At 41.3% G+C, this 25,611-nt stretch overlaps 1 pseudogene; it reads right to left on the bottom strand.

The window, feature by feature from the left end:
* Positions 1-953: 953 nt before the first annotated feature.
* LOC123405281 lies at positions 954-6,817 on the bottom strand (annotated as a pseudogene).
* Between the last annotated feature and the right edge of the window lie 18,794 nt (positions 6,818-25,611).

Below are 25,611 nucleotides of genomic sequence, written 5' to 3'. Positions count from 1 at the left end.
CAACAAACTGACACGATCATACGCTACGTTCATAGTTTGGGTCTTGTCCATCACATCATTGTCCTAATGATGTGATCCCGTTATCAAGTGACAACACTTTTCTATGGATAGGAAACCTTAACCATCTTTGATCAACGAGCTAGTAAACTAGAGGCTTACCAGAGACAACATTTTGTCTATGTATCCAAACATGTATGTGTGTTTTCATTCAATACAATTATAGCATGGATAATAAACGATTATCATGAACAAGAAATGTAATAATAACCAATTTATTTTTGGGCATATTTCCAACATGGTGGACTCATGTGGAATACAATCTAGGGCATATTTCGAACATGGGTGACTCATGTGGAATACCTTTGTTTAAGGATTTTGGGTGCACAAGTAGCATTCCCACTTAGTACGTGTGAAGGCTAGCAATAGATTGAGAAGCGACTAGCTAGAGAGTAAAAACGGTCATAACCATGCATTATGAATAATTAACATTGAACATTCGCATGAGTAGCATATGAACACTTTGAATTTAAACATCATGAAGGCTGCATTGGTTTCGAATCAACTACAAGCTTGCACATGTGCCAAGTCAAGCTGCTCAAATTACTCTGAGAGAAATATCATACTTTCATACGACATCATAGCTGAAGATAAACAATTATCCACTCCTAACTATTGAAGCATGGCATGAGAAACTATAATCTCTAATTTTTATCATAAATATGTTTACTCATGATATACTGAATCAAGATCGAACGATCCAAACATATCTAAAAAAACAGAAAACAAGAAGATTTCATATCAGTTTTCTTTGCCACAATCACTTCATATAATATCATCATTATTACCTTTCACTTGCACGGATGAATAATGTGGTAATAATAATAGTGTAGGTGTGTCGTGGACCTAAGCTGGAATTTGCAAGGTATTTGTGCAAAGAAGAAGACACGGTAATATTGGCTTTTTGTTAGATCAACAATAAATCATATGAGTCACTCAACATATTCATCGTGGTCTTATCGATTCAACGACTCAAGGAAAAGAAAAGAAATTCATAGAAACACACTGAAATATTTTTGGAGTTTTTGTTTTTTCTCAAGAAAGAAAACAACCAAAGGAAAAACAAAAGCGGGGAAAACTATTTACACGGAAAAGCTCCCAACAAGTAAAGAAAATCTTTTAGGTTTTCTTTTTAGTATTACTGCTAAATAAATGAACAAGAAAAACCAAAAAGAAGCAAGAAATATTTTTAGATTTTCTAAAAAAATTCAAACACAAAAGAAGAAAGCGGAAAAATAAAGCTATTATGGATTTACAATGAAGGAGGATGAACACCCACAGTTTATATGAAAAGTGTGAACTTGAATGTAATGTCGATGATAAATGTGTACTCCCCCAAGCTTGCTTGGATGCTCCCCTCCCTTAGCTCTCCCGGTTCATCCTAGACGGCAACCTCACGTTGGACTTCTTCATCAAGAACTGATGTTTGCAGGAAAGAGCAGACCACCCGGTGTGACGAGTGTCGTCGTTGCGTAACGCCAAGGAATGGGTCAAGAACGACGCGGAGTGAAGCAGAGCCTTTTTTTTTTGCGAATCCGAGTGAAGCAGAGCCTACCATCGCTGCAATGACAATCTGGCGTATCCTTTGTGAACCTATGACAAATGTAATCTCTTTTATCAAATGATATTTTATATGTACTGTGTGTGGAGAACTACGTATGCAGAGTGTGTTTTAGTATATAATGTTTGTGAAGAACTACTTGGCATTCATATGTAATGTGTTGCACAAAGTTATTGAAAGTAGTCGAGATTTTGCATGTTCAAAAAACTGTCTTCAGGTGAGCACAAAATGCAAGTACGCATATGTTACATGGCAAGTTTGACCAAGTCCATCATCTTTACACAAGCAAGGGGTGGAACAAATTCGATCATCTATGCAAAAATACCGGTGAATATTATGTACGTAGGAAAGAATAGGACAAAATAATCTTTTATTGTCTCTTTAAAAATTTTCATACGGCATCCCATTAAATGGTAACAGATTGTAATCTCTATGTTGTGGTGCTGCAATTACAAAATGGTCAAATGATAAATTAATATAAAATTTTATGTACAATACTATTCATTGTTACTATTTACTGATGCTAACATTGCCGTGTAAATAAATAATGGATGCCAAAAAAAGTCAAAATAACTAGGAAAAGGAAACGCTGCCGCTTTAGTATATAGTATTCATTGTTACCATTTACTGATGTTGACATTGTCGTGTAAATAAACAGTGGATGCCAAAAAATTCAGAAAAAACAGGAGGTACTATTCATTGTTACTATTTACTCATGTTGACATTGCCGTATAAATAAACAGTGGTTGCTAAAAAAAAGTTTTGCTCTATCTTTATCCATATAATATGCTCACTAAGCGAGATAAATTTTGTATTGGGTTGGTGAATATTGTGTACGTAGTAAAGAATAGGACAAAATGATCTTTTATTGACTCTTTAGAAATTTTCATAGGGCATCCCATTAAATGATAATAAATTATAATCTTTATGTTGTGGTGCTGCAATTACAAAATAGCCAAATGATAAATTAACACAAAATTTTAGACAATGCGAGATGATGTACCATAAGCGTTAAAAGAATTATTTAGTGAAAAAAGTATAGAAACGTCGTGGGAGGGAGCTTTGAAACGACACACTTGAAACTGATAAATATGTCATGGTATTTGAGACCATTTCAACAATATAAGCTTTCAGACGGCACACTTAAAACTGATAAATATGTCATATGGTATTTGAGACCATTTCAACAATATAAGCTTTCAGACGGCACACTTAAAACTGATAAATATGTCATGGTATTTGAGACCATTTCAACAATATACTTATGTCTATACATTCTAATTAAGAATTTATAGAAAAAGAAGCTAAAAAATGTCATTAAAATAACTTGTCATCGCATTATCATTATTATATGTAGGCATCATGTACATTATGTTTGGCACGAATGGAAAATAAAATGAAAAAGCATTACCTACATAATTTAGTATTTTTGTTTATTTTGGTTTGTTGTTTTGGTTTATTCGGGTTAATGTTATCCAAAAATAAGATTTCGTTTGAACCGTTGAAGGGAAATAAATTTGTGAGGTATCAGTCCATGTCCATAAGAATGGTTCTAAAAAAATAAAATTAGCAATTCTTTTGTAAGCAATTAAAAAGGATGACACCAAAGATGATATATTTTTCCCTTTAAGTTTGGTGTATTTTTCCTTGGGCTAACAGCTAGTGTTCACGTGTAGCTATTGTTTGTGTACGGTACTATTCATTATTATTACTGATGTTGACATTGCCGTGTATAAATAAACAATGGATGTTAAGAAAAAGTTAACAAAATCAGGAAAAATTGGACTGCTGCCGCTTTAGTATATATTCCTTCCTTTCTAAATATAAGCCTTTAAAAGATTTCACTAATGAACTACATATGAATGTATATAGACATATTTTAAGGGCAACGCTACGCGTCCACCAACGGATTATTTCCAATGATCCGTCATCTTTACAGCAGTTTGATTATCTCCATCCAGCCTGATCAAGCATGGATCAAGCGATCCAACGGCTGTGTGGGTGGCGGAGCTCTCCGCGCGATCAGCCGGTAGAGCGTTAGCTTTTTCCATATTTTAAAGTGTAGATTTATTTATTTTGCTTCGTATGTATATCTTAATAAAAAATAAAAAACTTATATTTGAAAACTGACAGAGTAGTATTTATAATACCCCGTGCTCGACGTCGGTTGGACAGCCGATCTCGTATGCTTGATTCGTTAGAATTCCGAAGGTAACAAACACGCGGGACGGCGTGTGCCCGAATCAAATCCAGCAAGCATAGGATCTCTTCCCTCGTCGTCTTGCCAATATAATACTGTACACATCTGCTACTCGCCTATTGATAAAGGCAAAGCTGGCGCCCTGCGATTATCTCTAATGACCAACTTGATCAATGATTTGGACTTATTTAGTCTTATCTCTAATGACCAACTTGATCAATGATTTGTACTTATTTAGTCATTTTGGCTAATCGCTGGCGAGATCATCGATGGAAGGTGAGAGGAGAGGAGCCGAATGAAGAGCACCTGGTCATCCGTTCCTGGAGGGAGGGAGGTGGGGATTCGGTGACTGTGGGTCAGGGATCTTCAAATGGGGAGGGCGCCCACGTCCAGGTCGATCTGGGGAACGTGAACGTGCCGTTGCGTTGCGTCCAAATGAGCTGCATCAGGTGGTGCTGTGCTATTTTTTCTTTTCAAGGATACGTCAATCTATACCTACTAGCAAAAATGCTCGTACGCTGCAACAGGACGAACATTTTATTTTATTTAAGTTATTATATTAATTTTGATACATTTTTTATTTTAACTCGTCATATTGATGTCGTGCACTTATAATTACTCTCACGCAACATCTGGGTGGGCCGTTCGATACTTTTAATCTTTGATGAGAAATACTACAAAGAAGAAAAGGAGACGTTGAGTGGATAGTCATTATAACGAAGATTTTTTATGCAACTGCTGAATTGTCCACACATGCACATTATTAATACGCGTTTATACAAACACTGAACACTCAAAGATATAAAATGCAAGATTTACGATTGATTACCTTCAATTGATATATGGCCATGTCTATTTGCCTAATCGGGATGCTTTTATACTCAAGCATGCCTAACCCTAACAATGCAGCTCCAGCGCCCTCCTATTTTTCATTTGTGTCGTTCATTTACCTCGTGCAGGGTAGAATCCTCCTCTAGTAGATCATACTTAAATCCATCAAAGCTAGCATCTTTTGGATGACAAATAAATACCCCAAAAAATAGAATATGTGGGTATTGTACAGATGAATTGCCCACAGTGCCATCAACAAAATGTAAAAAGGCAAAGGATGGACCAGGTTTATGGATGAGTGCACATCTTCACTTAAATTATGCACCCGACAACTTAGTTTCTTCCTTATATTGATTCATGAGACAACTCCTAGAAACAAGAGAAACTTGCACACATCAACATTGGGAAAAATATAATATCTCCAGCCAACAGATCAAAGCATCACTGTGAAGATAACGAAAAATGCTTTGAAAACTTGAAACGGCACTGCCAACGCCATCACTCTCATGCTGTTGTAAGGCCAGCTGAGCTAAATATCAGCCATAACTGACATAAACATGGAATTATTATCCGGTGGAGTATGCTAACACCGAACGAATTCGTCGGCTACAATATATCATATACTTATAAGTTTTGTACCATTGAGTTCATGCCCGATCATCATATTGAAGTTGTCAAATTAGCTGCATTGAAATACTAAATAGTGCTATGAAGAAGATGTCAGGAGTGATTTGAGCCCTCACCTCCACCCAGGCGTTCCTGGCAGCTCATCGACCTGCTGGCCTTGCCGCTCGCGCGTTCCTGGTGGCGGCTATCGTTGGCCATCCACGCCGAACCAACCCTGAACCCGGGCGCCACCTTGCCGGCCGTCTCAGGCTCCTCAGTCGCCGTCTCCACATACTTGGCAGAGCCCATCTCCATCTGCGCGATGCGCACATCGTCGAAGAGCTTTTCGGGCAGCTCCTCCTCGGACTGGGACTCAGTAAGGAAGTCCATGTCGATGGTCACCGACGTGACGGCGCCCAGCGCCAGATGCAGGATGGCGGTCGCGATCGTCGAGCTGCCGATGTCCACGTTGATCTCGAGGTAGTCGTCGCCCTTGTGGTAGCGGCACGTGAGCGCGTGGCCTAGGAGTCACGCGCCGTAGTTGCTGACGGTGGCGCGGACGAGCCAGGGGCCCTTGACGATGCGGTTGACGATCTTGAAGCGGGCGTTGCGGTAGGCGTCGTCGCCGTAGACGAAGCGGCCGAGCAGCGAGTCCGGCGGGATGGGCGCGTCCGCCGCGAAGTAGAAGACCGAGTTGTAGGCGTCCGGCCGGCCGGGGACCTGGAGATGGAAACACGGAGTCTCGAAATTAAGCGGTCGTCACACAGGGAGATAGAGAGAAAAAAACGACTTTTTTTTAATCTCCGGCGTCCTGCGCCTAGATGCGATGCGATCGATCGGGTCGGGACCTGGAGATTGACGGCAAGGAGGAACTGGGCGTCGGGGTCCTTGCGGAGGCGCGCTGGTGGTCGTGGCGCGCGTGGGAGCGGAGCCAGTCGACGCCGACGGGGCGGAGGAGCTAGTCTGCCGACGCTGCCGGCTTGCCGCGCTTCCCGTCGCCGCCGGAGAAGTAGTCCGGGTTAGTTTGGATTAAATATAGAGGGTTTTGTGTAAAATGTAAAAAAGATTCGTTTTCTGACTTAAATCCGTTGCGGGTTGATTTCAAGAAACGATAGCTGCTTTATCATTAGAAAGAAAGATTAATAAAAGAAAAATACGCATTTTTAGTTCGTCATGCTATTTTAGAAAAATCTTTTTTATTTATTTTTAGAATCAACCCACGGACCAAAAAAAGGATTCATGTACGTTTATCACCCAACGCCGTGTACTTTTATTACCGGACACCTAACGCCGTGTCCTTTTATTACGGAAAACCAACACCATGTGTATGTCGAAAACAAGTGTTTCCGTACCCCACGTCGTGTTCATGTCAAAGTTTTATTTTTGCATGGAGGAAGAGCCGCGTCAAGGCCGGTGGTGATGAAGCCCACACAAAGCCAATTGCAACACGTGTCTCGTACATGTTCTTGAAAAACGAACTCTTGTATGTATGCGGCCAGGACTTTTCATTCTGCAGCCAACCCCTGATTCTCCATCTATAAATACAACTCCTTTCCATGCATGTATCCGTTTGCCTACCATGGAAATGTTCGTACGTGTGTTGCTGCCTCACGGGTAAAGCTGTTGGTGCTTGATCGAGACAAATCTGTTAGAGTAAAAACGAGATTGAATGAAAATGAATGAACGATTAGTCCTGTTTTTATTGATTCTCAAGTATATATATATATACATCTGGAAGAGGTGCGAAGAAGAGGTGTCTGTTCGGAGACATCCCTCCAGAACAGGTGCCTGTTGGCAATAGAGAGAGAGAGGAGACACGACTGTTCGGGATTGGACATATCCCTCAGATTAATCTAGTAATTAATTTCTAACACCCCTTGTACAACACCGTTCCTTGAATGTTTCATCGTCGAAAACTTCTTGCATATAGATCTTCCATCTTGAGAAATCTTCGAGATAATCTTGAGAGTCTCCCCCAAAAACCCCGTGAGAAAATATGAGGAGAATAGAGTAGATATGTTGCTAAAACTCCTTCAAACCCAATGGGAAAAAGAAGGAGAAAATGATGCAACATATGATGATTATTGTCTCTTGATAACTCATATGAGAAAAACCTTTGAAGAAGGAGAAAACTCATCAATAAGTTTAGAGAACAATTGATATGTCTTGAGTACTTCCTTTAAAAACCCCGATAGGGAAAATAGAAAGTATGACATATGATCTTTGAGAAGATATTGCCTCACTAAAAACCATTATGGAAAACTTTAGATAAAACTTATAAGGGAAAAGAGTGCAATCTACATGCCATTGAAAACTTCTTTAAAACCCAGTGAGAAAATACAAGGAGAAAATGATATGGTATATAAAGACACTTGTGTTTATATTATCTCGCTAAAAACCTTTTATGAGAAACCATAATGGAAAAACTCATCAAGGGAAAAAGAGTACAATATATGCAATCTGATGATTGTTAATAGGTTATAGTCTGGGAGATTACTCCCCCTGAACTTTGCAAATATGGAGGATGTCTCATACCAATGCCATTGACATGAACATGAGATTGTGTATAATCTGTTGGATTATCACAATATTTTTTTTGCAAATTATTTCTTCAACTTTCTATAATCCATGAGGATAAGTAATTCTGAGCAATGTGATTTATGATATTGCTCTTCATATAACCTGTAGGTATTGAGTAACACAAGTGGAAGTATCTTAATAAATCAAGTTATGTGATTCTCATGAATCTCAACCACACGATTTTGAGTGTGGTTAATCATTCTACCAAGCCATACATATTTTTGCAATGCTTTAGGATAAATCAATTATGTCAGAATGATAAGTGGAAATAACCATTAAAATCCATTGATATGACTTCCATGTGAAGGCTATTCCAGCAAATTCAGTCATTGATATAGCATCATTGGGATCAAATAAAGAGCCAATATCATTACATCATATCATGGTCATATCTTCTATTTCCTGATGGAAATATCCAACATTTACTGTAATCTTCAGATATATGATGATATTACTTATATCAACCATATACCTTTTGTTGGGGGTTGCACTCGAATAAAGATATCAAATATAGTGTCAGGCCTGACGTAGTTTGCAAGTATATGAGTGCTTTTGGCATTAGTGAGATATAGAACTTCAGGTCCTAGTATCACTTCATTATCACCCCTAGGTATGAATGGTTTGTACCTTATCAAAGGTAGTATGACCATACATGTCTTTTGATGAGATGATATATCCAAATTGAACTTCTCGTATATGTTTGGATATATGTAGACTGATATGTATTCTTGAGAGAATGCTCAAGTTGTAAACTTAAGCTAAATTTGGTTGAATCCAAATTTTCCGTCTTGAGATGATTTTATGTATGTTTAGGTCTTGTAGAGACTTTGATGATGAAATCATCATATACACCGAGGTGATGTAAGGAAATAAAATTTTGGTATTCCTTTATTAACACATAAACAATCATCATCCTTTGAGTAATCATCTGAGGAAGGAACTCGTCTAGTCGGTAGTACCATATGATTCACGACTATTTCTAGTCATAGAGTGAATTATGAAGTTTTACACAATACATGTTGCGATTTGTTTTTGGATTCAGAAATGAAGCCCTTCAGGGACTTTAATATAGATTTCCGAAATGAGTGACTCATATGAGTATGTAGTCACTGCATCCATTAACTGCATGGATAATATTATTTGTACTGCCAATGGTATTTATTATCGAAACATAATTCCACTCATACCAAGAAGGTATGTGATTACCCACAAGTATAGGGGATCAATTGTAGCCTTTCTCGATAAGTAAGAGTGTCGAACCCAATGAGGAGCTAAAGGTAGGACAAATATTCCCTCAAGTTCTATCGACCACCGATACAACTCTATGCACACTTTACGTTCGCTTTACCTAAAACAAGTATGAAACTAGAAGTACTTTGTAGGCGTGAAAGGATAGGTTTGCAAGAAAAGAAAGAGCACGTAAATAATAACTAGGGGCTGCTAGATAAAGAAACAATTATGTTAGTTTGACGAGTGTGGAAAAGTGGTGGTAGGAGTTGCGGAATTGTCCCTAAGCAATTGACTACGTTACTAGACCCATAACAAGTTTTATGTGGGAGAGGCCACTGCTAGCATGTCATCCCTTACTTGGAATTCTATGCACTTATGATTGGAACTATTAGCAAGCATCCGCAACTGCTAACGTTCATTAAGGTAAAACCCAACCATAGCAATAAGATATATTGGTCCCCCTTCAATCCCGTATGCATCAATTTCTCCGATAGGCTGAAGCTTCTGTCACCCTTGCCCTCCAATACATAGTCCTATCAACATACTACTAACCCTATGGTGTGGTCCACGCGCGCGCTCATATGATGGGCACCAAAGGACAACAACATAACCACAAGCAAATTAAACCAATCATAGCAATTCATCAATCACTGATAGGACAACGAAAATCTACTCACACATCATAGGATGGCAACACATCATTGGATAATAATATGAAGCATAAAGCACCATGTTCAAGTAGAGGATACAACGGGTTGCGGGAGAGTGGACCGCTGAATATAGATGGGGGAAGGTGATGGAGGTGTTGGTGAAGATGATGGAGGTGTTGGTGTAGATCGCCTTAACACGATGATGTCCCGGGCGGTGTTCCGGCGCCGCTGGGAGAGAGGGGGAGAGAGCCCCCCTTCTTCTTCTTCTTCTTCTTCCTTGACCTCCTACCTAGATGGGAGAAGGGTTTCCCCTATGGTCCATGGTCTCCATGACGGCGGAGGGGTGAGAGCCCCTCCGAGATTGGATCTCTCTCTTTGTGTCCTTCTATTTCTGCGCTCCCAGATTCAGGCTTTCACCGTTTCTTAAATTTCCGGAGATCCATAATGTTGGGGAACGTCGCAAGGGAAACAAAAATTTTCCTACGCGCACGAAGACCTATCATGGTGATGTCCATCTACGAGAGGGGATGAGTGATCTACGTACCCTTGTAGATCGTACAGCAGAAGCGTTAGTGAACGCGGTTGATGTAGTGGAACGTCCTCACGTCCCTCGATCCGCCCCGCGAACAATCCCGCGATCAGTCCCACGATCTAGTACCGAACGGACGGCACCTCCGCGTTCAGCACACGTACAACTCGACGATGATCTCGGCCTTCTTGATCCAGCAAGAGAGACGGAGAGGTAGAAGAGTTCTCCGGCAGCGTGACGGCGCTCCGGAGGTTGGTGATGATCTTGTCTCAGCAGGGCTCCGCCCGAGCTCCGCAGAAACGCGATCTAGAGGAAAAACTATGGAGGTATGTGGTCGGGCAGCCGTGAGAAAGTCGTCTCAAATCAGCCCTAAAACCTCCGTATATATAGGTGGGAGGGAGGGGAGGAGGCAGCCTCAAAACCTAAAGGTTTGGCCGAAATTGGAGGTGGAGGAGTCCTACTCCAATCCTACTTGGAGTAGGATTCCACCTTCCCACTTGGAAACTCTTTCCACCTTGTGTTTTTTCCTTCTCAAACCTTATGGGCCTTAGTGGGAACTTATTCCAGCCCACTAGGGGCTGGTTTATCTCTTCCCATAGCCCATGAGACCCCTTGGGGCGTGACACCCCTCCCGATGGTCCCCGGCACCCCTCCCGGCACTCCCGGTACACTACCGATGAGCCCGAAACTTTTCCGGTAATGCACGAAAACCTTCCGGTAACCAAATGAGGTCATCCTATATATCAATCTTCGTTTCCGGACCATTCCAGAAACCCTCGTGACGTCCGTGATCTCATCCGGGACTCCGAACAACATTCGGTAACCAACCATATAACTCAAATACGCATAAAACAACGTCGAACCTTAAGTGTGCAGACCCTGCGGGTTCGAGAACTATGTAGACATGACCCGAGAGACTCCTCGGTCAATATCCAATAGCGGGACCTGGATGCCCATATTGGATCCTACATATTCTACGAAGATCTTATCGTTTGAACCTCAGTGCCAAGGATTCATATAATCCCGTATGTCATTCCCTTTGTCCTTCGGTATGTTACTTGCGCGAGATTCGATCGTCAGTATCCGTATACCTATTTCAATCTCGTTTACTGGCAAGTCTCTTTACTCGTTCCGTAATACAAGATCCCGCAACTTACACTAAGTTACATTGCTTGCAAGGCTTGTGTGTGATGTTGTATTACCGAGTGGGCCCCGAGATACCTCTCCGTTCACACGGAGTGACAAATCCCAGTCTTGATCCATACTAACTCAACTAACACCTTCAGAGATACCTGTAGAGCATCTTTATAGTCACCCAGTTACGTTGCGACGTTTGATACACACAAAGCATTCCTCCGGTGTCAGTGAGTTATATGATCTCATGGTCATAGGAATAAATACTTGACACGCAGAAAACAGTAGCAACAAAATGACACGATCAACATGCTACGTCTATTAGTTTGGGTCTAGTCCATCACATGATTCTCCTAATGATGTGATCCCGTTATCAAGTGACAACACTTGCCTATGGCCAGGAAACCTTGACCATCTTTGATTAACGAGCTAGTCAACTAGAGGCTTACTAGGGACAGTGTTTTGTCTATGTATCCACACAAGTATTGTGTTTCCAATCAATACAATTATAGCATGGATAATAAACGATTATCATGAACTAAGAAATATAATAATAACTAATTTATTATTGCCTCTAGGGCATATTTCCAACAGTCTCCCACTTGCACTAGAGTCAATAATCTAGTTCACATCACCATGTGATTCCAACGAATCCAACACCCATATAGTTATGGGGTCTGATCATGTCTTGCTTGTGAGAGAGGTTTTAGTCAACGGTTCTGAAACTTTCAGATCCGTGCGTTCTTTACAAATCTTTATGTCATCTTATAGATGCTGCTACTACGTGCTATTCGGAAATGCTCCAAATATCCACTCTACTATATGAATCCGTTTCACTACTCATAGTTATTCAGATTAGTGTCAAAGCTTGCATCGACGTTACCCTTTACGACGAACTCTTTAACCACCTCCATAATCGAGAAAAATTCCTTAGTCCATTTGTTACTAAGGATAAATTTTGACCGCTGCTAGTGACTCAAACATGGATCACTCTCTGTACCTCTCAACATACTTTGAGTCAAGGCACACTTCAGGTGCGGTACACAGCATGGCATACTTTAGATTCTACGGCTAAGGCATAGAAGACGACCTTCATCTATTCTCTTTATTCTGCCGTGGTCGGGTTTTGAGTCTTACTCAAATTCACACCTCACAACGCAACCAAGAACTCCTTCTTTGCTGGTCTATTTTGAACTCTTTCAAAAACTTGTCAAGGCATGCATCTTGTTGAAACTTCTATTAAGCGCTTTCGATCTATCTCCATAGATCTTTGATGCTCAACCTTCAAGTAGCATAATCCAGGTACTCCTTTGAAAACTTCTTTCAAACAACCTTGTATGCTTTATAGAAATTCTACATTACTTCTGATCCACAATATGTCAACCACATATACCTATCAGAAATTCTATAGTGCTCCCACTCACTTCTTTGGAAATACAAGTTTCTCATAAACCTTGTACACACCCAAAATCTTTGATCATCTCATCAAAGTGCTTATTCCAACTCCGAGATGCTTGCACCAGTCCATTGAAGGATCACTGGAGCTTGCATACTTGCTAGTATCTTTAGGATCGACAAAACCTTCTGGTTGTATCACATACAATGTTTGCTCAAGGAAACCGTCGAGGAAACAATGTTTTGACATCCTACGTGCAATATTTCATAAATAATGCAGCAACTACTAACATAATTCTAACAGACCTTTAGCATCGCTACGAGTGAGAAAGACTCATCATAGTCAACTGTTTGATCTTGTCGAAAACATCTTTGCGACAAGTCGAGCTTTTCTTAATAGTGACTTATCACCATCATCGTCTGTCTTCTTTTAAAGATCCATTTTACCCAATAGTCCCATGACCATCAAGTAGTTCTACCAAAGTCTACACTTTGTTTTCACACATGGATCCTCTCTCGGATTTTATGGCTTCCAGCCATTTGTCGGAATCTGGGCCCACCATCGCTTTCTCCATAACTCGTAGGTTCACTATTGCTCAACAACATGACCTCCAAGACAGGGTTACCGTACTACTCTGCAGCAGTACGCGACCTTGTCCACCTACGAGGTTTGTAGTAACTTGATTCGAAGCTTAATGATCACCATCATCAGCTTCCACTTCAATTGGTGTAGGCGCCACAGGAACAACTTCCTACGCCCTGCTACACACTGGTTGAAGTGATGGTTCAATAACCTCATCAAGTTCTACTACCCTCCCACTCAATTCTTTCGAGAGAAACCTTTTCTCGAGAAAGGATCCGTTTCTAGAAACAAACACTTTGCTTTCGGATCTGAGATAGGAGATGTACCCAACTGTTTTGGATATCCTGTGAAGATGCATTTATCCGCTTTGGGTTCGAGCTTATCAGACTGAAACTTTTTCACATAAGTTTCGAAGCCCCAAACTTTCAAGAAACGACAGTTTAGATTTCTCTAAACCTCAGTCTATACTGTGTCATCTCAACGGAAATACGCGGTGCCCCATTTAAAGTGAATGTGGTTGTCTCTAATGCATAACCCATAAACGATAGTGGTAATTCGATAAGAGACATCCCAGCATGCACCATACTAAATAGTGCGTGGCTATGACGTTCAGACACATCATCACACCATGATGTTCCAGGTGGCATGAACTGTGAAACAATTTCCACATTGTCTTAACTGTGTACCAAAAATTCGTAACTCAGATATTCATTTCTATGATCATATCGTAGACAGTTCATCCTCTTGTTACGACGAACTTCACTCTGAAATAGAATTGAACTTTTCAATATTTCAGACTTGTGATTCATTAAGTAAATACTCCTGTATCTACTCAAGTCGTCAGTGAAGTAAGAACATAATGATATCCACTGCGTGCCTCAACACTCACTGGACTGCATACATCAAAATGTGTCACTTCCAACAAGTTACTATCTTGTTTCATCTCAATGAAAACAAGGCCTTGCTCATGTGGTATGATTTGCATGTCACTAGTGATTCGAAATCAGGTGAGTAAAGATCCATCAGCATGGAGCCTCTTCATGCAATTTATACTAACATGACTCAAGTGGCAGTGCCACAAGTAAGTGGTACTATCATCATTTAACTCGTATCTTTTGGCACCAATGTGTAACACTACAATCGAGATTCAATAAACCATTGAAGGTGATTATTCAAGCAAATAGAGTAACCATTATTCCTTTTGAATGAATAATCGTATTGCAATAAACACGATCCAATCATGTTCATGCTTAACGCAAGCACCAAATAACAATTATTTAGGTTCAACACCAATCCCGATGGTAAAGGGGGCGTGTGACGTTTGATCATATCAACCTTGGAAACACTTCCAACACGTATCGTCACCTCGCCTTTAGCTAGTCTCCGTTTATGCCGTAGCTTTCATTTCGCGTTACTAATCACTTAGCAACCGAACCAGTATCCAATACCCTCGTGCTACTAGGAGTACTAGTAAAGTACACATCAACATTATGTATATCAAATATACTTCTCTCGACTTTTGCCAGCCTTCTTATCTACCAAGTATCTAGAGTTGCTCCGCCTCAGTGACTGTTCCCCTTATTACAGAAGCACTTAGTCTCGGGTTTGGGTTTAATCTTGGGTCTCTTCATTAGTGCAGCAACTGTTTTGCCGTTTCACGAAGTATCCCTTCTAGCCCTCGCCTTTCTTGAAACTTAGTGGTTTTTCAAACCATCAACTATTGATGCTCCTTCTTGATTTCTACTTTCGCAGTGTCAAACGTCGCGAATCTCTCAAAGATCATTGTATCTATCCTTGATATGTTATAGTTCATCACGAAGCTCTCAAAGCTTGGTGGCAGTGACTTTTGGAGAACCATCACTATCTCATCTGGAAGATTAGCTCCCACTTGATTCAAGTGATTGTCGTACTCAGACAATCTGAGCACACGCTCAACGATTGAGCTTTTCTCCTTTACTTTGTGGTCAAAGAATTTTGTTGGAGGTCTCGTACCTATTAACAAGGGCACAAGCATGAAATCACAATTTCATCTCTTTAGAACATCACTTATGTTCCGTGACGTTTAAAACGTTTTCGGTGCCTTGCTTCTAAGCCATTAAGTACTTTGCACTGAACTATCGTGTAGTCATCAGAAACGTGTATGTCGGATGTTCACAGCATCCACAGACGACGCTCGAGGTGCAGCACACCGAGTGGTGCATTAAGGACATAAGCCTTCTGCGCAGCAACGAGGACAATCCTCGGTTTTACAGACTCAGTCTGCAAAGTTTGCTACTATCAATTTTCAACTAAATTTTCTCTAGGAACATAAAAAAACAATAGAGCTATAGCGCAAGCTACATCGTAATTCGCAAAGACCATTAGACTATGTTCATGACAATTAGTTCAATTAATCATATTACTTAAGAACTCCCACTCAAAAAGTACATCTCTCTAGTCATTTGAGTGGTACATGATCCAAATCCACTATCTCAAGTCCGATCATCACGTGAGTCGAGAATAGTTTCAGTGGTAAGCATCCCTATGCTAATCATATCAACTATACGATTCATGCTCGACCTTTCGGTCTCATGTGTTCCGAGGCCATGTCTGCACATGCTAGGCTCGTCAAGCTTAACCCGAGTGTTCTGCGTGTGCAACTGTTTTGCACCCGTTGTATGTGAACGTTGAGTCTATCACACCCGATCATCACGTGGTGTCTCGAAACGAAGAACTGTCGCAACGGTGCACAGTCGGGGAGAACACAACTTCGTCTTGAAATTTTAGTGAGAGATCACCTCATAATGCTACCGTCGTTCTAAGCAAAATAAGGTGCATAAAAGGATTAACATCACATGCAATTCATAAGTGACATGATATGGCCATCATCACGTGCTTCTTGATCTCCATCACCAAAGCACCGGCACGATCTTCTTGTCACCGGCGCCACACCATGATCATCCATCAACGTGTTGCCATCGGGGTTGTCGTGCTACTTATGCTATTACTACTAAAGCTACATCCTAGCAAAATAGTAAACGCATCTGCAAGCACAAACGTTAGTATAAAGACAACCCTATGGCTCCTGCCGGTTGCCGTACCATCGACGTGCAAGTCGATATTTCTATTACAACATGATAATCTCATACATCCAATATATCACATCACATCGTTGGCCATATCACATCACAATCATACCCTGCAAAAACAAGTTAGACGTCCTCTAATTTTGTTGTTGCATGTTTTACGTGGTGACCGAGGGTATCTAGTAGGATCGCATCTTACTTACGCAAACACCACAACGGAGATATATGAGTTGCTATTTAACCTCATCCAAGGACCTCCTCGGTCAAATCCGATTCAACTAAAGTTGGAGAAACAGTCACTTGCCAGTCATCTTTGAGCAAAGGGGGTTACTCGTAACGATGAAACCAGTCTCTCGTAAGCGTACGAGTAATGTCGGTCCAAGCCGCTTCAATCCAACAATACCGCGGAATCAAGAAAAGACTAAGGAGGGCAGCAAAACGCACATCACCGCCCACAAAAACTTTTGTGTTCTACTCGAGAAGACATCTACGCATGAACCTAGCTCTGATACCACTGTTGGGGAACGTCGCAAGGGAAACAAAAATTTTCCTACGCGCACGAAGACCTATCATGGTGATGTCCATCTACGAGAGGGGATGAGTGATCTACGTACCCTTGTAGATCGTACAGCAGAAGCGTTAGTGAACGCGGTTGATGTAGTGGAACGTCCTCACGTCCCTCGATCCGCCCCGCGAACAATCCCGCGATCAGTCCCACGATCTAGTACCGAACGGACGGCACCTCCGCGTTCAGCACACGTACAACTCGACGATGATCTCGGCCTTCTTGATCCAGCAAGAGAGACGGAGAGGTAGAAGAGTTCTCCGGCAGCGCGACGGCGCTCCGGAGGTTGGTGATGATCTTGTCTCAGCAGGGCTCCGCCCGAGCTCCGCAGAAACGCGATCTAGAGGAAAAACTATGGAGGTATGTGGTCGGGCAGCCGTGAGAAAGTCGTCTCAAATCAGCCCTAAAACCTCCGTATATATAGGTGGGAGGGAGGGGAGGAGGCAGCCTCAAAACCTAAAGGTTTGGCCGAAATTGGAGGTGGAGGAGTCCTACTCCAATCCTACTTGGAGTAGGATTCCACCTTCCCACTTGGAAACTCTTTCCACCTTGTGTTTTTTCCTTCTCAAACCTTATGGGCCTTAGTGGGAACTTATTCCAGCCCACTAGGGGCTGGTTTATCTCTTCCCATAGCCCATGAGACCCCTTGGGGCGTGACACCCCTCCCGATGGTCCCCGGCACCCCTCCCGGCACTCCCGGTACACTACCGATGAGCCCGAAACTTTTCCGGTAATGCACGAAAACCTTCCGGTAACCAAATGAGGTCATCCTATATATCAATCTTCGTTTCCGGACCATTCCAGAAACCCTCGTGACGTCCGTGATCTCATCCGGGACTCCGAACAACATTCGGTAACCAACCATATAACTCAAATACGCATAAAACAACGTCGAACCTTAAGTGTGCAGACCCTGCGGGTTCGAGAACTATGTAGACATGACCCGAGAGACTCCTCGGTCAATATCCAATAGCGGGACCTGGATGCCCATGATGCAACACTATGATGCATGCTCAAGACATGAAATGAAAGGTGGCAGGGCTAATGTGGCTATCATTTCTTAAGTTGAAGTTGGTTTGAATTAGGATTCAAACATCACTTCAAGCCGGTTATTGTTCCGGGTACCCTTTTAATTGATTCGACCTGATGCTCATAACAAATTGTTTCAACATGTATGGAGTTAGTATTTTGAGGTACTGATTTGCATTGACCAATGTTTGAGCATAGTAATTGAAGTGGAATTCAAATAAGTATCAATTTCCAACTCCAAACTATTTATTAAATTTAGCCTATTCATCATTTTGCCTATTTGGTGTTGTTAACTTTTTCAAACATGCATGAAAATGCCATAATCAGATTCCTTGGATTTTTCTGATACTTTTTCATATATAAATTATTTTCGTCCGAGTTATATTTTAATTTCTAAGATTTTTACAAGTTTTAGTAATTTCCTGGATTAATTTTATAATTGAAAATCAATTACTGCGTCAGCACTGCATCAGCATTGCGTCAGCAGTCAACTGGCTTGGTCATAGTCAAACCTGACGTGTGGGGGCCACACGTCAGTGACTCAGTTTAATAACAGGGTTTTTTTAGCTAACTAATGACTTAACTAGAAGTGGGGCCCGTCTGTCATTGGCTCTGGGTTAATTAGTAGCTTTATTAGGGCTAATCTAATCCTGACCGGGCGGGCCCACATGGCAGTGGCTCAGGCCGCTGAGGTCAACGCCGGCGACCAACAGGGCGACGGAGGCTCGCCGGAATCGCGACATCAGCGTCCATTCAGGGCGCGGATGGGTGGAATGGTTACTGGGGGTGCTTTGCTTCTTTTGGTGGCAGCTAAGTGGCTGGAGGGGCACCAGAGGTACGCCGGCGACGAGCCTAAGCGGCGGCGGGGTTCGGCCGTGGCGGGGAGCGGAGCTACGGGGCACGGGAGAACGTGGAAAGAGAGGGGAAATGACGACGAACTCACGACGGTTCCATTTGCGGTGACGGGGAGGTCGGGGTCGCGTCGGAGGGGGTGAATCGATGGAAGGGGCCGGCGGCCGGAGGTGAGGAAGACAACGGCGATGGCGACGACAGGGGTCGTCCGGGCTCGATTCCAATGGCGAGGAGGAGCAGGGCGTCGAGGCGGTCCTTCTGGGCTTCTCGGAGAGGCGAGGGAAGGCCGGAGGCTGCACGGACAGCGATGGCGACGGCTTAGCCATGGCCGTTTCGGGCACGACGAGAAGAGAGCGGGGGAGAGGATGAGCTCGGGGGGAGAAGGAAGATGCGTGCACGGGGTACTCATCCCCGGCGTCTACGTGGCTTGGGGCAAGCAGGAGGTGGCCGCGGGACGTGGCCTCGCTCACCGACACGTCGGCACGCAATTGCTTCTCCTCCTGGCAGGAGGAAGAAGACAGCGGTGCCCCTAGTGGGCTGGGCTGGACTAGGTAGGCGCCAGGTAATTCCTTTCCTGTCTTTTCCTTTTTTGTTTTTTTATTTCTAACATTTGTTTTATTTGTTTTGGCTCCAACTAATTCAAAGAAAATAAGTAAACAACTCTGGGGTGTTATTTGGAATATTTCCAATCCCATGTGAAGTTTTCAACATTTTATAAAACTAGGAGGTATTTGAAATCAATTAATTAATTGATTTCAGTGGCTTTTGAGTTTAAAATAAAATGCCAAAATTATTTCGAAAATATATATCACCCCTGATATTTTCTTTCCAACATTTATAAAAAATGATGGACTTTTATGAAAACCATTTTGGTTCATTGATTTGTCACCACTTTTGAATTGTTTTGCATATAGAGTTGCTAGGGTTTTCTTTTGAATATAGAGTAGCTAGGATTTTTCTCTTGTTGAACCTATTTGGATGTTGTTTGGTGTTAGAGTTTAGTCATCCCCATTTGTAAATCATCCAAATTTGAATAAAATTGATTTGAATGCATTCATGAATGCTGACTGATGCAACTAACTACAAGATATAATCTAGGGCTGTGACAAGAATATTGCCATGAAACAATAAAAAATTATGGATACAATGGAGACGTATCAGTATGTTACATCGTAATCGATGTCGGGTCTCTGCGTGAACCCTTTTGCTACAAGTCTTGCTTTCTCACCACCTCATTTACTTTGTCTATGAATGAGAAGTTTTAGTATTCTATAAGAAAGATACTTATGTGGAGTAGGTATTACTATGGTAAATACCACTCGTTTACAGAGCGAGTGCTATTCTTCATTACTTGCATTCTTTTATGTGAACCTATATGAGTACAAGAGGCACTCTACCATGGATTTTGGTTCAGGGCCCAAAAGGTTTTAGCAATTTCGAGAAGAAATATATATCTTCAAATGTAGACTTATGTTATATGATTCTGGAGGAATCAATGAAATTTGTGGAAATGTATTTATTCCTTTTAACTCCTTGTCATTTCCTACAACAATGGAGTCAAGGTGTTTCGATGTCCCGACACCAAAATATTTGTGCACATTTATGTCGGGATTTGGATGATGAGCATCCAGTGAGGTGTCTTTCAACTTGATGTTGAATTACATTTACTGGTTGAGGATTTGATTTCCTCTGTTTCCGCTGAAGCATATGCGAGATTATATCTTATGTGGTCAGATTTCTCCCCCTCTTTCTCTCATTTGGGGAGAAGAGTGGTTTATCAGGTACCTCCACTCTTTCTGACACTCTACTGCAGGAATATAAATTTGAGTGTCACCTTTGTCATTAGTAAATGTATGTGGTAGATTTGCAATGTGTTGCAAATATGTGATTCTAAACTTCTTGTTCAGATTCTTTGAGTACGAGGATATAAGGACTGATTGTGAATAACATTTCTAATTTATTTCTTGGCATTCTTTGTGGTACTTATCTCCCCCTAATGCCAGAAATGTCCTTATTGCTTTTGCAATCAGCATACGGGCTATGCATAATTTTGATTGGCAAATAAATTGTTATTCCTCACATAGATCCCTAATTTTCTATGAGATCCCATTGATGTATGTTGGAGTGGTGATATCGGTATGTAACCAAATTATCGCAGATTGGAAATACTTTGTTGATTTCCATGTAATTACTACAAGGGGGAAATAGTATGCTATGCAGTTGGTATGATTTATATCATACTTACGGTGTGTAATGTCGTATTTGTCTAGCACGAGCCTAGTAAATTACGATTCTATAAGTTTGGTCATATTATTAATTTCATTATCTTTGATAATATTTTGAACTAAACCATTATGTGTATGTACATAAAGTATTATGTATAATTAGACATTGCTTGTGAAATGAGTTCATAGAAGTTGTCCATTCAAATGGATTTATCCCTTGTTTAGGATAAGATGCTCTTACTTTGAGAATTTGAGCAACTAGTTTAGTTATATCATTCATGGTTTATGTGACAAGAGACACACTGGAAATCATTTTATAAATGTTTCCATGAGTACCATGAAGTATCTATATAATACCACATAATGGTTGAGTAATCCACATATCTTCTAGATGTGTTCAAGGAAGAATGAGTTGGCTCATTTAGAGTTGTAAGGTGAGAGTTCCTTAAATTAATTTCCCCTATGGCACATGTGTTGCACATAAAATCGGATGATTCGGGAAATTTTGCAACTTGTTAAGTTGTGACCAATAGAATTGTCAATAATTTTCTAATCATCCCCAAACGAGGATGGCTAAGGCTATTAATTTATTAATACTTAAAAAATCATTGTGTATGCAACAATATTGAGTATGAATTGATTCATACATTCAAAATTTATCAAATATCATGCCCGAAAAATAGGATATTGGACATCATCTACATGTAATAATACAAGTGTAGGCTAATGACATTTTGGGAATAATCAGGAGATTACATGAGGTCTCCAATAGTAGTGATTTTTTTTATATATGCAAAAATATCTTGGGTGCAAAGGAATTGACCAACCTTTTCTTGCACTAGATTTTTAGTTCTCCTTGTGAGGAAGATTTGAGAACAATCATTTACGAGAATAGTTTCCAGTTATAAGTTTGCAGTTTTTGAAATTTATACCAATGACTTCTTTGCCTTTTTAATAAATTTGTGATGTGGTTCGACCATATGTTTGAGGGTTTGGTAATCATAGGTATGATTTTTAAATAATCACACATTTGACAAACTTGAGAGTTGTCGTTGATCGTTGGAAAACGATATTCCCTATTTAGAAATAATTCCATCTTCGGTTGTATTTTAGCCTCCACTTTAACTTGAATACATCATGGTTCTATTTTGTGACCAATGACTCGATTATTATTCACACTACTAGCAAGAATTCCAAATAATGGAATATCACTTGTTGGGTGAATCTGATGATTTTATGAAATTCCATGTTTCTTCATCATGAAAATGGTAGGACTATCATAAGAACATGTAAAGTGTATTGAGGGCTTTCCAACTGGATCTTCGGATGAAACTATTTGATCATGAGATCTCAACTTAAAGTTGATTGAGTGACAAAAATGTGAGATGCGATAGACTTGAGGTCTTGAGAAACGAATGGGTGATTATTCATGATGTGCTCATGGCAGCATGTTTCTCTTCAGGGAAATATTTAAGGTGAATAAATATTCATCCATTATGTACTTAGTTTGATGACCTAGTGAAGTTGGTGACATATAAAATGCATATGTGCATCAATAGAATAGCCATGTGTTACATGAAATGATCATGCATTATTTAATTTACTTCTTGGTGTTAAATAAAATATATGGATGAAATGATCTTGTTGAGCAAAATCCGCCAAAGTGATGCTTGGTGAACATGGGGTGTAAACCTTCAACATAGTGCATGCGATGAAATCGTTGCTAATGTTTTGGGCTTCATTCATGAGAAAAAGTGTGACTTTAGAGTCACGGCCAAAACATAGACTTTGCAATTTTAACATTGCTTTGTCACTATGAAAATAACAACCACAATGTGATGTGGATCTTGCAATAGTGTTTGAGACACTCGCTATAAATTATAGCATCCATCTTGATGGATGGATGACACTATAATTAGAAATAGTGACGTAGGCTCCATTGCCATGCATTTTACGAATGTAGTAGAAGGTAATCACACGTATATGCATATATTTTCATAGTTTCCTTTGACATATTCAAGCAAAATGTGCAAGAACAATATTTACTATGAGAGTAAAGTATTTTAGTGAACAATAACAATAAATGCTTTAGAGGAGCAAGTTCTTGTTTGGCTGATGCCTTATATGTGTAGACGTCAATTGATATAGAATAACACTTTGAAGATAATCACCAATATGGTGTAGATCTCGCAATAATAGAAAACATAGTCTGACTATTGTCAGTAGATGTTCATCATTCAATTACCTTATTTTATCTATTTTTAAGAAAATCACTATGAAGGTAGTCATCTGTCAGAATGACATGATGTAGACCATGCAGTAATAATGGATAGTATGCAAAATTTTACAGTAGATGTCAATATTAACTTATGATTTCTTGAGGTAGTTACATCTAATATTAATATTTGGAAGAGCACTTCGAAGGTATTCATCTTGTTAAAATGACAAGATGTAGACTTTACAGTAGTGATGGATAATCTGCAAATTGTGCAGTAGATGCCATCAGGACCTTGTGATTCACAAATATGTTTTGGGCTAGACATATTAATATTTAGAAGAGCATGTCGATGGTAGTCATCTTATCAAAATGACAAAAGATATAGATCTCACAGTAGTGATGGATAATCTGCAAATGATGCAGTAGATGTCGCCAATACTTTGTGGTTTCACAAATAAATTTGGACGTCGTCATATCAAGTATGACACTACGTAATCCTTGGGACTTGGCCATAATCTATAATAACAATGAGTGTGAGGGCTTGTGTTTAAGTAGTATTAAGCCTGATGGTCTAAAATGCAGAACAATACTAGGATCTAATATGCATAACACAATTAGTCAAATGGCCTCTCTCCAAGTTACAGGGATTTATAAGTAGTTAGGATGAAGTCTGAGGACTGAATCAAACAATAGCCAAAGGATAAGATTCCCCATTGTCTGCTTGTGGCCATTGGTAACCGCTGCTGCCGTGCATGCGGGTCTGCAGGCAGACCGATGGTTGCGCCGCTGCATCTTGTGCATCATGGGCTGCCTCCATCCGGGCTGAGGACTGCGCTTCCGCTCGCCGATGCCAGAGGGAGGAGCCGCCTTGGAGGGCTTCTCCCCTTAACGCAGCGGAGGGCGTCGCCGTGCCGGGTACCGGCCGTCGGCCACTGCCGCCACTCTGCGAGGAGCCTGGCCGAGGGATGCAGGCGTAGCCGCGCAGTGGTGATGCATGCGTCACTGTACTGCAAGGATGCAGGCTGAGCGCCACGTCGGCTGTGGCCGTAGCAAACGCCGAGCGCACCGGTAGCCGAGGGCTGCGCCCGTGGGCAACACCACAGAGGCGAGGTTGCCGGATGTTCCCGCCGCGCGTGATGGCGTTTCCAATCGGCGATCGCGACGACGCGTCGCTGGATATGGCGACCACGCGAGAGGATGCCCCCGCGCGAGTTGGGGACCGTGTTGTCGGCCGCTCGTCGAGTCCGCAGAGCGTTGCCGTGTGGAGCCGCGGGATTCCATCGTCATGGCCGCGCTCGGCCTTCTTGCGTTCCTTGGCCGTCTATCAATTGCAGCGCTCTAGGCCGTGAATTACGTTGGGGCGTGCGTCGCATCTCGCCGTCTAGCCTTGCCGCAGCGATTGCGTGAGCGTCGTCCTGCCAGTCGGTGTCCGATGCCTCGGCTATCCTTCCGAAAGCCTTCTTCTTTTTTGGGAGAGACTAAGTGCTATAACGTGTTAGAGTAAAAACGAGATTGAATGAAAGTGAGTGAACGATTAGTCCTGTTTTTATTGATTCTCAAGTATATATACATCTGAAAGAGGTGCGAAGAAAAGGTGTCTGTTCGGAGGCATCCCTCCAGAACAGGTGCCGGTTGGCAATAGAGAAAGAGAAAAGACACGACTGTTCGTGGTTGGACATATCCTTAAATTAATCTATTAATTAATTTCTAACAAAATCAACGCAGCCTAGCATCTTCTTGCTGCTTAATTCATCAATGATGGTGCCTCTAAACAAGGATCCTTTCCATGCAAGCAAGGGGACTTGCACCCTGCATGATGATCCGTTCTTAATTAAAGGAGGACGTGTGTGGGCATTCATATATATGGATGTAGCGTTGATGTTGCTGATTAACACATAAATCAATTCGGTTCTTCTCGAGCAGCTCTTGAAGATACATACACCACATTTTGTTACCCGTCATTATTTGCTCACTGCAGCACTCGGGTACATACAAAAGTTTTAGAAGGATGAGCTGCTGGCCGGTGCGTTAGCCGCCGAAGCAGGCAGGTGGATTGACCGGCGAGGAGAAGTAGTACGTTATACGTGTAACATGTTACTTAGTTCTAACATATACTCCCTCCGTTCCTAAATATAAATCTTTCTAGGAGTTTCACTAATGAACCACATACGAATGTATATCGACATATTTTAGAGTATAGATTCATTCATTTTGCTTCGTATGTAAACACCTAGTGAAATATCTTAAAAGACTTATATTTAGGTACGGAGGGAGTATAATGCTATTTAAGCAGTTTCAAGC

The sequence above is a fragment of the Hordeum vulgare genome, chromosome 6H, assembly GCF_904849725.1.
Source record: "Hordeum vulgare subsp. vulgare chromosome 6H, MorexV3_pseudomolecules_assembly, whole genome shotgun sequence".
In the NCBI taxonomy this organism is placed as follows: domain Eukaryota; kingdom Viridiplantae; phylum Streptophyta; class Magnoliopsida; order Poales; family Poaceae; genus Hordeum; species Hordeum vulgare.
Note: the sequence above shows the minus strand (reverse complement) of the source record. Positions and strands in the feature narration are given on the sequence as shown.